Raw genomic sequence first — 14,400 nt, forward strand, 5'->3', positions numbered from 1 at the left:
AATATCTTCATTAAAACACCTGAACTGCTACCCCGAAAAAGGATAATTCAATTTTTTGTTAGTAGACTAGCTGTCACTTCTCTTCCTGCACAGTCAACGGAACAGGAAGCGAATAACGGGCAGCAGCATCTACACCGTGATGGGAGTGATCCAAAAATATGTCTGGGTTGGGGGCAGGGATTAATGTCACATTGTGCGTGTTGGTCCTCGCGCTGTTAACTGTCTCGCGCCACATCTTTATCAGTTCTTCTAATTAGTATAAGATCGAGTGTCGTCGGGAGTACGTCATAAGTCAATGTCTATTATCATAAGCATCAGTCACAGTGCAGTCCTGCGCGAGGACAACCCTGCAGTTGGTTAATGCAACAACGCAGTTCTATCAAGGGATAGCTGCTCATTAGTGGTTTACTAATAAGCTAACATGAGTAGAACAATCTGGGCAGGAAAAAACACCGCCCTCTGTACGTAGACAAGCAGGGTGGAGTTTCAGGCAACGGCACCCCAGTTCGGAGCGGATAGGGAGGGGAGAGAAAAGTCGCTTTGGGCCTTTCCCCTGGTTTAAAACTTTATTCTGTTGGGAAACTGTTAGAAAAAACTTTTACGGACGTGACTTCATCGCTCGAAGAGCCGTCGACGGGACAGCAGTGAGGCGCTCAGGTCAGAGGGAATGTTTCTAACCTTCAAAAGTTTCCAGACTTGGTGCAAGACGTTTTTGACGTCACCAGAAAGCTGTAGCTGCAAAACTTTAGCCATCTAAAGCAGACGCACCTGCGGCGTTCTCAGACAACACTAGATATCGCGTTTTAAAATGCACAGGTTCGGTTACACAATCAGGAAACGGCTCCGAATCATGCCCGCCACATAGACTCGAGCCCTCCGCTCCACCATCACCAGTTTACTCACACACGCACTCTGCTAAAGGTTTTGTTCTGTATTATAGTGGAACATTCTGTTTGCGTTTTCAGGCTGTTACTGTGGCATGTTGCTCAAGATGTTCGTGTATATTTCAGTCTTGGCTGTTCTGAAACTGTGAGTCTGTGAAAGTTCCGTATTTCAAAGACGGTCTTGCCTTTGAGACCGCCCATCCACTCTTCTCTCACTGCGCCTTTTATGACCTACAGCACAAGTTCAGCTCCTAACTCTCATTGTGTAGGCAGCTCAGCTCAGCTCTCAGATTGTTGGGCGTGTTTAACCAGGCACAGCACGACAGAAATGTAGCCTCCGGCTGTGAATTCTTCTTCCACTCAGATCAAGTGAAACAAACTGACGGAATCTGAATTCAGATTTGTGCTTTCTAATAATTAGGTGTAATGGGTTGCAAGCCGAATTTATCTAAAGATTAGGTCTGGTGTAGAAGTTTTATGGAGTACCTTCGCCATTTATGTTAAGTGTTTAGTTTTTTTATTATTATTTTTGAAATAACCTGCATTCAAGCAGGAGCTTTGGCTAATGTTTCTCTCTTAAATAAATCACTCAAAATGCTATTGAAAAACTTACTTTCAGACAAAGAGTGAGACAGATTTAAAAATCAGAAACGGTGCTAAACAAATCAGTATGTGCATCTGGTGAACACTCATTCTAAGTGTCTCTTAGTTTCTTTTATTTTCCAAAACAGAGCCACAGATGTGATTTCTATACTTTATTGATCCCAGCCAGTCTTGCTTTATTGAAAGTTCGTGTGGAATTATCACAATTCTTTCTCTCACTGACTCAGGTTTGTACCCACAAATAAAAATGTTTGGCCATTTAACACCATATGGGGCCCAGGATGAAGTTCTAAAACAATTGACATACCAAATGTGTGTTACAAATTTTAGGTTAAAAACCACCACTAGAATGTCTTTTAGAATATCTGCTTTTAACAAATAGGTGTTAAAGATGACATTTAGTCTCTTGTGGTCACATGTGTTTTTCCAAAGCTTGCGATATAACAGCACTAAGAAAAAAGCCTATAGCATTTTAACAGTGGCTGCTTTTGAACAGCAGAATGCTATAACCTGGTCTTCATGGTATCCTGCTTTACTGTACCTAATTTTACAGATCATTTCCGTAAGTTTTTTTCTCTTCTGCTTTTGCTTCTATACCACCCTGAAGATTTAACCCCAACCTTGTTTTCAGTACAGGCTGTCAGTTTTTAGATGCTGTCAACCTAATCCAGTGTTTCTCAGTGCTTGTCCTCAGCCCCCCTGCCTTGCATATTTTAGATGTGTTTCTGTTCCAGAACAGCTGATTCAAATGATTGTATGACCTCTTCTGTAGCCATCAAGTGAAGCAGAGGCTTGTTAATCACCCACAAATTCAAGCCAGGTGTGTCAGAAGGGAAACACTTAAAGCAGTGGTGCCCAAAGTCAGGCCGGCATCCTGCATATTTTAGTTCTCTCCCTGGTCGTAGTAACAACCTTTTCACCATGTCAGTGTTCTTCCTAGGCCTTCTAATGAGCCATCATTTGATCCAGGTGTGTTAAACCAGGGAGAGAACTAAAACATGCAGGATATCGGCCCTCGAGGACCGACTTTGGACACCACTGCTTTAAGTGTTTCCATTCTGATACACACCTGGCTTGAATTTGTGGGTGATCAACAAAATTGTATAAGGCAGTGTGGGGTGTGACACCCAAATTGAGAAACACTGACCTAATCTAAATAATTGTATAATCTTAATCAAAGTATGGAGCCAATTGTCCTTAGAGTAGCTTTGGATTCCACAGCATTACTGTTCAGATATAGCAGCAGAAGACCGATGGCGCTAAGTGGACTGTTGATTCACGTTTCAAACAGATGATGATTAGAATGCACTAGAAGGGGAAGCACTCCTATCTGGCTGTTTTTTTCCTGTGGTGATGGGGGGCTAAAAACCTAATAGAGTGGCATTGTATGAAAATTAGCAATAATTTTCAATATTGTGAATTTGGTCACAACTTAAGAAAATCATATAGACTAAAACCTAAACTGAAACAATGTAGAAGCTCAGTTTAACAGATCCACAGAATCATCACACAGTCATGGACTGCTCAGAGACACTCAGCAGACTAGTAAACATTAAAACCTCTCCAACTCAAGACATATCTAGTGAATGACTGCAGCTGCTCTAGCTGCTAAGATTATGTATATATGTTTTTATTACACAAATTCTGTTATGGGATGTTAATTTGGGGTCTTCCCCTGAGAGGAGCAGTCCACCATGAGCCAGTGTATTTTTGTGTTTTAAAAATATTACAAGTTGACAAGAAATTTGAAACTATGACTTAGTAAATTACATTATTGAAAGATATTATTGACAATATTTAAACACCAATTATAGTCTTAAAAAAGGCATTAAAAATATATAACAAATAAATCTAAAATAAAATAATAATATAAAATAAATAAAACTCTTTTATGCATGAGGCCCCTGGACTGTCTGTTGTGATTAAAATGTTTTTTTATGTGCTGAGCTTATGGTACTGCATGAGTGTGTCATGTATCGTCAGTGTAGAAGACTGTTTATTTAAATTGAAAAACATAAGGACATTTTCAGAGTGAAGGAAAAAGTCTGTGTTTGAAAAGTTGGTAAATGTGGTGACAGAGGAGCTACTAGAAACATGGCTGTCAGCACTGGGCTTACAGTTTCACACCAGTTAAGGAAACCTGCTTTTCATTCCAGTCTGTTACACAGGATGGCGTGTTGGTATAACTAAGCCATATTTGGCTACAACAAGAAATCCTGCAACTTCTGCTACTACTCCAGCATAAGAAACAATTTTTTAAAGAGCAAACTGGTTCTCAACCCTCATCAAATACCTGGCTAGTTCAGTCTGACTGAGGAGACGCCTTGCTTTGTTTGGATCATATAAAACCATCTTCAGGTGGGATTTAAGACAGTAATAAACAATCCTGCTTCAGGAATTTACTCGATGTTAATTGGGAATTCAGTTAGACATATGAGTTCGAATTGATTTTGACATGATTTTACAAGTTTGTGTTGAAATAGAAATCTAGTCCTCTGGCATGTATGCATGCCACTTCAGGACAAAATTAGCAGTTCTGTTTTAGGGCTGGTGTTAAAAGGTGATCCTAAGTGCTTAAGTAGAAGGCACATCTTCAGCACTGTCTTATCATTAGGACTATCTTGTACTGGACTGAGAATCTATAGCATTGTGGGTCTAAGTTTATTTTCTGTGAATGCACTTGGATTTTCTATGGTCAAAAGCAGAGCTAAGGTATCACATAATTTTAGTCACATCATTTGTTAACCCCCTCGCTGGTTTGTGTTTTTTTAAATCCCTGTTCAGGTCTACAAGACAGATCACACAGTTTCTTGTTTTACTACAAAAGCATGTCTTAGTACCATCTGTATAATCTATAATCTCTTTTTTTAAACAGTCTGTCTTTTTGAAACTCTGTTCACTGTCTCCACTTGTATCATCAAGAGTTGGAATCACTACAAATTCAGTGACCTAATGCACTGAATTTGCAGGGGAACATTCACACAGGGAGGACCTCCCTGCTGTGCAAACCTGACACATAATTTCTTCTTCATATCTACATGAAATGTACAAGAATTTATTTTATGTGAATTGAATTAAAATCATTTTGTAATTAGGCGCTGACTTGTTTTTGTAGTGGTTGTGCCAAGTTGGAGTAAAAAAGGCAGATAATAGTTACTGTGTGCAACTTAACCTTGTCAGTTTAACACATCTTCAGATATGGAATATAAATATGTTACATGAGCACTTGATTCATCTGGTCAGGGTATGTGCGTGTTTTGACGACATGCTAAATTTGCAGCATCATATAGTACATTGGCATGACAGCTACCTTGGATTCAAAGTGTCTTGACAGCCTTGTTCACACAGTGACACAGTGACTTTGTATAGCACATTTATGCTCATGTTGCATCTGTTTTCCAACACTAGAATGGATGCTTCGACAGTTCAAACTAAAAAAATCGTTTGTTACTGGCTTAGAACGAGGACTGACCTGATGCGGTGATGAAACTCTCTCTCAACATGTCAAATAAGCATGGACTCCAATCTGATAGATAACACCAGGTAATTTGGTCATTTGATTTGTTGTTGTACCAAGAAGCTTCCTCCAACTTTGCACTGTGAACTTTCATGTCTCGTCTTTAAATTTATTTTTACCCCATATGTACCAGAATATCCAATGGGCAAAAAACAACATGCATCCAGATTTTTTTTTTATTTTTGTCTGTGGCTCTAATGGCCTTTATTGAACTGACCGGAAAGCAGGTTCTGAGAGAGGGGGAAGAGATGCTGCAAAGGTCACTGAGCCAGGACTCGAACCCATGAGAGCCACATCGAGGACTAAAGCCTGCATACATGGGTCTTACTTTACCCCTGTGCAAAAACTGTGTCCAACATGCATTCAAATTGCTGTAGTTACACTTTAATTGCATGCTCCAACATTAAGGTGCATTCATAAGGGAGTAATACTCAGAAAAGACTAGGCTTCAACTTTTCTATAGCAACTAACTTGATGAGCTCCGGGTTTCAGTCTAGCTTTATAAAAAAATGCACTTATAGAACATTTTCAGGTCAATACTAATATTAAGCTTTATTTGAAGTAGCCTGACCAATTGTTAGCAAAGCAAATTCCAACAGCATTTTAAGTCTTTCTATTCTTTAGTCTGTTTGCTTTTTCTGTGACACACAGACACTAATAAAAACCCCATTGGTAGAATGAGATTCACTGACTTGCAGAGAGAAACTTCAAAATACGAATTGAAGAAATTGGAGATCAAAACACTGACCTTCCTATCATAAGGACACATTATCTGGGCAGAAACATGTACAAAAGCATTTGTACATGCTTTTGTACAAAAGCATTTGTACATGCTTTTGTACAAATGCTCATTCAACCTAGAGCAGTAGCTCTAGGTTGAAATTTGACAAGAAATTTCTTTCTTGTGAAGTATAAAATTTCTTTGCCAGAAGGAATTTGTTGTTGCCACTTTGTTCTTAAAAGAACAAATTTCTCTGTTCTTGTGGAACATGTTTTGACCTTGAATCAAACTGAAGATTGAATTGGCTCTTTTGGGAGTTGTTTTTGGGTAACATACAACAAACTGCCATTCTCTACTGAGAACTTGCATAAAATATTCTGTTTTGTTGAATTTAGATTGTTGTTGAACAGCACCAGCCTGCAATGAATTTGAGACTAATTTGACACGGTTTGAACTTGTTTACTTTGCAAACAGTTTGGTGATTTCTGTAAACTAGTTTTATTTAGCGATAATCGGAACTGAAACTGGGATTAATTGGTATTCTCCATTAAATGTCATTCTGAATGTTCACAGGCCATGGAATACAACGTAAGCACCCAATAGAAACAGACTGCCCTGCCCTTTGTTTTTGTAGGCTTAGCTAAGACTAAAAGTGTTACAAACATGTTATCTTCTCTCTGCCACAGGACCTCTGTCTTTATATTTTTTTGTTACTTTTGGATTGATGACAACCCAAAACCATCTACTGGTGACATATGTATGCGTCTCTCCCTGTGTTTGTGTTTTCCTGCTGCTATTCCAGTGCATTCCATTGTTGAATTCCTCTTCGTAGCAGCAGAACGCAGTCAAGCTGTTTTGAATAACAGCTGTGCTTCATCAGGCCTTCCAGTAGACACTGCTAATCCACCAGCAGTCTTCCAGAGGTTATCACCACAAATTAAATTAATAAAAAAAATATTATTGGAAGGTGATGGCATGGTACCAGACGATCATGACCTGTTCTGTTTTTCTCTGACAAGAGTCTGTTCCTTCTGTCTGTGTTCAGCAGAACATTCTTGTGTCCAGAATGAGGGGGAAAACAAAACTGGACCACAGCATCACAGTATTGTGACATATCAACAAAAAATTTTAAATTCATAACATCTATTTAAGAAAAGACAGAAAAGCAATAATTATTTTTTGTGGGTGTGTAATAATTTGAAAAATATACATTTATTATTATTGACACATGTATTTATTATTATTATTGCTCCCCATGTAGACATGCATGAATAGCAAGAGAATCATGTCAGCAATTCACCAATCAGTATCTTTTAGCTAAAGATCTTTAGAAAAATCTAAAGTTAAGTAGTATTTCATTCATATGTGGGGAAATGTATTTAAAGTTGGTGTCTAATGAAACTATAGGTTGTGTTCAAGGATTAGTTTTAAAACATTTTTTCTCAAAGATGTGTACTGTGATGCAGACCCCTGGTCTAGCCATAATGTGAAGAGGGTGTTGTGGCCCCAGCTCAATCAACATTCAGCACAGACTTGAGGGATTTTCAGCGGTTTTATTTTCTTTTTGATCCAGATCACCATGATCAACGTGAAAACTAAAAACATGCAAACTGTAGTAGCTCCCCAGCTCTTGATTTACTCAGCGCAGTCTTGACGGGTGATTTTCAGCATTATTTTCTTTTGATGCAGATCAATCACGATTATCACAGTCACTTCAGTCATCGTGAAAACTGAAACATACACAAACATTAGAATACAAACCATAGACTTACAATACAAACAACAAAACAAAACGTACCTCACTGCTTTCACCAGGGAATGTTAAGCATTTGTGTCTTTGTGCCAAACACATTTTCCTGACAGCTGTTTAAGCCATTCATTGGTACAACTAATGCTGCCAGCTTTTACAAGGCATGCCCTCATTGGCTACGGCAGCCCGTGAGATACATACAAAATAAACAAACATTACAAAGTACAAATACCGTTAAACAAAATATAAATCACCAACAGTGTTAATCAAAACAAACATCCATAAACAATCTGCAACATTCATAATTTTGAAAATTCTCTTTCAATAATTTACAATTTTAAATAATTTAAACAATTTATTTCAAATAATTTACTATCTGTTATACAAACATTAAAATATGAAACGTGGGCTTACAATACGACTACTCTGGAGTGTTTACGTGATCTCGGAATGCTACGGAAGCAAGACCCAGCGGTCCGCAGCGCAGCGGACTCGCCTAGCAGCACTAGCCGGAGGAGGAGAAAGCGAAGGCGGTGCGACCGGCAGCGGAAGCGTGGCTGTTGAAGTGGACTAACAGCTAAGCTAAACGCTAACCCCCACAGATCGCCGCTTCCGTCCATCTTCCTCTCCAACGTCCGCTCTCTGGACAACAAAATAGACCATCTGCAACTAGAACTGTCTTCAAAGAGAGAGTTGAGGAACTGCTGCGTTCTCATTTTGACGGAGACATAGCTCAACTCGTCCATACCGGACAACGTTGTTAGCCTGGAGGGGCTCGCTACATTCCGCGCAGACAGGAGCAGCGCTCTCAGCGGTAAAACCCGAGGAGGGGGGCTGTGTATTTACATCAACAACAACTGGTGTAAAAATGCCATGACTGTCGCCAGTTACTGCTCCCTGGACATCGAGCTTCTGACTGTTAACTGCAGGCCATTCTACCTGCCCAGGGAGTTTACTGTTGTTAGCATCACTGCTGTGTATGTGCCTCCCAGTGCTAACACTAAAGAGGCTATGAGTGTTCTCTACCGGACCATCAGTGAGTTGCAATCCTCACACACAGAGGGCGTTTTCATCATTGCTGGGGATTTTAACCAGGCCAACATGAAGACTGTTCTCCCTCACTTCAACCAGTATGTGGATTTTCCAACCAGGGGAGGAAATACTCTAGACTTGGCCTACACCAACATCAAAGAAGCATTCAGAGCAGCCCCCCGCTCCCACCTTGGCTCTTCAGACCACCTATCTGTTATGCTAATTCCTGCATACAAGCCCCTGCTGATCAGAACAAAACCTACAGTGAGGCAGGTGAGAGTGTGGACTGAGGGGGCCATGGAGGCACTTCAGGACTGTTTTGAGTGCTCTGACTGGGAGATGTTCAAGGCAGCAGCCACTTACAACGACCAGATCAACATCGATGAGTACGCCATGACTGTGTCAGCCTACATCAACAAGTGCACAGAGGACGTCAGCATCACTAAGAACATCATCACCTTGGCCAACCAAAACCCCTGGATGACTAAGGAGGTACAGGAAATGCTAAAAGCACGGAACTCAGCCTTCAAGTCTGGCGACAAGGAGGCACTGAGGACAGCGAGAGCCAACTTGAACCGTGTTATCAGGTTAGCAAAGCGAACCCACAGTCGGAAAATACAGGAGTTCTTCCACGACACCAGCAACACCAGGAGTATGTGGCAAGTCATAAAGGCGATCACAGATTACAATCCATCCTCCCCTCCAGTGGGTGCAGTTGATGCTGACTTTCTAAATGGACTCAATAACTTCTTTGGGAGGTTCGAGGCAATGAACAGTACTCCGGCAAAGAAAACTGTTCCCCACCAGGAAGAGGAGGCACTCTGCCTGGACACAGCCGATGTGTTGAAGACTCTGAAAAGAGTCAACCCACGGAAGGCCCCAGGCCCCGACAACATACCTGGGCGGGTGTTCAGGGAATGCGCAGGTCAGCTGGCTGGTGTCCTAACAGACATTTTTAACACCTCACTGGACCAAGCCACAGTGCCAGCCTGTCTCAAAACTGCCTCCATCATTCCGGTGCCAAAGAAACCTCAAGACACCTCTTTCAACGATTACCGGCCTGTGGCACTGACTCCCATCATGATGAAGTGCTTTGAAAGGCTGGTAAAAGAACACATCGTCTCCAGACTCCCCCCAGTTTGCCTACCGCCGAAACCGCTCCACTGAGGATGCTATCTCCTCCGCCCTACACCTGAGCCTGGCTCACTTGGAGGAGAAGAACACTCATGTGCGGATGTTGTTCCTGGACTTCAGCTCAGCGTTCAACACAATCATCCCACAGCATCTGGCAGAAAAACTGGGACACCTGGGCTTCAGCACCCCCCTGCGCAACTGGCTGCTAGACTTCCTCACCGACAGACCTCAGTCGGTCTGGATCGGACAACACACCTCCGATGTCATCATCCTCAGCACAGGCTCCCCTCAGGGCTGCGTCCTGAGCCCTCTGCTGTTCACTCTGATGACACACGACTGCGTCCCCAGGTTCGCCACCAATCACATTGTGAAGTTTGCGGATGACACAACGGTGGTGGGCCTCATCAGAGACGACAACGACCTGGACTACAGAGAGGAGGTGGAGCAGCTGGTGGACTGGTGCAGAGACAACAGCCTGATCCTGAACGTTGACAAGACGAAGGAGATGATCGTCGACTTCAGGAAGAACCGGCCCAGCCACGCTCCACTGCTCATCAACAGCTCGGCTGTGGAGGTGGTCAGCAACACCAAATTCCTGGGGGTGCACATCACAAACGACCTCACCTGGACTGGGAACACCACGTCTCTGGTCAAGAGGGCACAGAAACGCTTGTATTTCCTGCGGAGGATGAGAAGAGCACACCTGCCCCCGCCCATCCTCAAGACGTTCTACAGAAGCACCATAGAAAGCATTCTGACCAGCTGCCTCTCTGTGTGGTGTGGAGGCTGCAGCGCCTCCGACTGGAAGAACGTGAGGAGAGTGGTGCGGACAGCAGAGAGGATCATCGGGGCCCCCCTTCCCTCCATTCAGGACATTTCATCCCAGTGCTGCGTGTCCCGAGGCCGAAACATCGTCAGTGACCACTCACACATAGACTGTTCTCCCTGCTGCCCTCTGGAAGAGGTGCCGCAGCATCCGGTGCAGGTCCACCAGGTTCCGAAACAGCTTTTTCCCACTTGCCATCAGACTGCTGAACTCTTAACTGGACTGCACTCAAAAACTGGTCTCCACTTCATACCTTGCACATATACATAGCTAAGTAACTTCCATTTTACTGTCAGTCCTGTCATTTTGACACTAGGATGATACGGTTTTCGAGTCCTTCCCATATCGGCTCAACAGGGCCAAATGGCCGGAGTCCACCCTGACGGCTCAAATTAGCATCCCTTCTTCAATTGTAAATGTGGCCGTTGACCGTCGGGCCAGAAGGTGGGAGTGTGAATTGTCCATGTTGGGGGTGGGTATCTATGATACCTGCAGGAGATCAGATCTCCTGTAGGTAGTGCTCTTCAGTTTAGTTTTGAAGCATACATGAAGTGTTTTTGGAGAGATGTGACCTTTTGCAGCTGATCCATGATGTTGTGCTGCATTATCCAGGTCATTTTGCCAAATGTACATAGAGTTTGCAAAACATACAATCTGTTTCAAAAAATATGCAAAGGTTTTTCTAAAAGAAATTAGTAATGTTTCTCTTTGAAATAAAGCTAAGAGGGTATAACATGACAGTTTAGAAATAAACTAACCAAATTAATTGTGTTGATCCACCTCAAAAAAATCATGCAAAAAGTGTAAGCAAAAGAAATCTGGGAGACTTAGCACATGCAAATTTGCATGCATTCTTTTGTGCTGTGGAGGATAAATAGGTGACTGCTTCACCTATTTAGTTCACAAGAACTAATGGCATTTATTTCAGTCATAATCTTGCGGGGGGTGACCAAGGTTCCATCACTATGTGACAGCTGGTCAGCAAACCTGGCAAACATGATTGACATGGCAGCACTGAATGCACATGTGCTTTATCAGGCATGCATTGGGGTGCAGGAGAGACGGGTGGACTTCCTGGTTGAGCTTGCAAAAGAGTTCGGTAACTCTCATGTGAGTGAGAAGAAGGCACACAAGGAGAAACTGCTTCGGCAACAACCTTCCACACCCAGCTCAGGCAAAAGGGCGAAGTGTCAGGTCAACCATCGATGCAGGATGCGTGTCCTGAGGCCGAAACATCATCAGTGACCCCTCACACCCCCACCATGGACTGTTCTCCCTGCTGCCCTCTGGAAAGAGGTTCTGCAGCATCCGGTGCAGGTCCACCTGGTTCCGAAACAGCTTTTTTCCACTTGCCATCAGACTGCTGAGCTCTTAACTGGACTGCACTCAAAAACTGGTCTCCACTTTATACCTTGCACATGTACAGAGCTAAATAACTTCTATTTTACTGTCAGTCCTGCACTTTATAGTTTATATTTAGATTTATATTCATATTTTATACTGTATTTTATTTTACTCACAACATTGGAACCTCAAACATTATCCTGAGCCGTATGCAACGAAATTTCGTTCTGTATACACCCTGTGCATTGAAAATGACAACAAAGTCAGTCGAAGTCGAAGTCTGAGGAACAATTGTGCAACTGTGAGATGCGTTGAGGCCATTACCAGGGTACTGATAAGGTAATGGCCCTATTTACTGAACAAAAGCACCTGCTAGATAAAATCCTTCAGGCCAGTTGGACTATCTAAGCCGAAATAGGTATACGTCAAAATGGCCTAACTCAAGCCATTCTAGTGTTAACATTACATTAAAGTTGGATCAGCGTGTAGTGTTATTTCACTTTAATTTTGTGTGTGGCTCCAAATCCAGGCCTCCATTGGTTAATAAATTTGATTCCCATTGATGATTTTTGTGTGATTTTGTTGTCCGCACATTCAACTTTGTACAGAACAAAGTATTCAATGAGAATATTTCTTTCATTCAGATCTTGGATGTGTTATTTGAGTGTTCCCTTTATTTTTTTGAGCAGTGTATTTTATATTCATATTTATATTCACATTTTATACTGTATTTTATTCTGGAGTAACCTCACAACATTGGAACCTCAAAACAATGTCCTAAATTTCGTTCTGTATACACCCTGTGCATGCAAAATGACAATAAAGTCAGTCTAAGTCTAAGTCAATACAACAAAACAAAACTTACCTCTCTACTTTCACCAGGGGAATTTGTCTGTTTATACAAACATTTGAATCTCGCAGACAGTTATTTTCCAGCCATTCACTGATACAATTGACAGCTCCCAGCTTTTCTACTATTAAATCAAATGAAATATAAACAACCAACAGTGTTAATCAAAACAAACATCTATAAACAATCTGTAAAATTTGGAAATTCATTTGAAATAATTTACACAATTTATTTCAAATAATTTACTATCCATTGCAAACAGTATTTTTGATTTTTAACATGGATTTGACATCGGAGTGAAACTCTGTCAACAAGTTTGTCCATTTAACTTTTTTTAAGAAAGGGGGAGGGCTGTCAAAATAAAGAGATATTTGCTTTTACTGACTGTGGTGCTACCTGCTAACAGCATCATTTTGCCCTGCTTCCATTATGTTGCAGCAGCAAGTCAACAAGTGCTGGTGGAGCCCACAAAGCCACACAAGATGTGAACCTAGAATTCATACTGAAAGTCTTCAGCTCAACTAGTTTTAGTTTTACTGCTCGCGGTGCCATCTTGTCCTCTTACCCAAGGGTGAATGCAAGGGTAAAGTTTCTGTGGTAAGCAGGAAATGTAGAAGAACAGTTGTATCAGAGCTGTGGTGTGCCTCTTTATAGAAAATAATGACTTAGTCTGTTTGCTGTTTTTCTTTTGTCCAATACTAAAAATATAGCCACCAGCCTTCAGACTTGATAAGGAACATATCATGGAATTTAAGTGACACCTCAGACTTAGTTTGGAATCCTGGATTACTTCTAAAGAATGGAACCATATAAAAGATATATTTGTGTGTTTCGAATTAAACAAAATTAACTATTTAAATTTGTTGGAATATTTATTTACCGGACAATAGAAATCAGATAACTTTCAGAATAGTTACCAACTAGCTTCACTGTGTTTAATAAAGAAAACAGAATCATGTGCTGAGTGTAGAAGAAACAAAGCTGCAGTGTTTCATGTACATCTTTTTTGCTAAATCACCTTTTAGTTACAAGCCACGAGCAGAGTATCAAGGCTGATGTTCATAGAATCTGTGAGGTGAACTTTAAAAAGAGAATTCAAATAACTTCGAGCAAACAATGAGCAGTGAAAATGGCTCACTCCAAAGAATGAAAAACATGTCAGAACAATGCTGCCGTTTGAGCTCTGGAAGACTGAAACACACACACCCATACTAGTATTTTATACACTTCTAGTTTTTACTCTTAAATGAAGTCAAAGCAAATGGTTTTTATATTTCCCTAACTTTGTGGCATTTTATAATCTACCTATCAATCTTTTAAAAACAAACTTTCACCATGTTTGTAAAATAAAGAACCTCATATGATTTCAACATAGGTAAAAAACATTCTTTTTTTTGAAAAAAAAAAAAACCAACCTAATTGTATCAAAGTTCAAAATACGTTTTGTTACTTTACATAGTTATGTATAGTAACAAAATGTTTATAGTAACAAAATGTATTTTACTATATTCAGAAGAACAGGATTGTCTTACAATGTCACTCTTTTGCCCGAACATACAGAGAATTGTACGAGAGATTGTCACAGGTAGAACGCAGCCAGTACTTTCAGGAAATTCCTTCAGTTTGCTGTCAGCCTCTTGGCAGCTCCGCTTACCAGCTTCTGATTGATCATTCCATCAGTTTTAGGTAAATATTCAGTTTTTGGGAAAACTTGGCTTTAGCTACAGGATGCAAATGTT

At 41.1% G+C, this 14,400-nt stretch overlaps 1 protein-coding gene across 1 annotated transcript in view; it reads left to right on the forward strand.

The window, feature by feature from the left end:
* Positions 1 to 489: 489 nt before the first annotated feature.
* Positions 490 to 14,400, forward strand: part of tln1 (talin 1) — an 85,102-nt gene continuing 71,191 nt past the window's right edge. The window contains exon 1 of the mRNA XM_028024680.1: positions 490 to 657. The gene's annotated coding sequence lies outside the window, so the exon portion shown is untranslated. The remainder of the gene's footprint in view (positions 658 to 14,400) is intronic.

The sequence above is a fragment of the Xiphophorus couchianus genome, chromosome 8 (genome assembly GCF_001444195.1).
Source record: "Xiphophorus couchianus chromosome 8, X_couchianus-1.0, whole genome shotgun sequence".
Taxonomy (NCBI): Eukaryota; Metazoa; Chordata; class Actinopteri; order Cyprinodontiformes; family Poeciliidae; genus Xiphophorus; species Xiphophorus couchianus.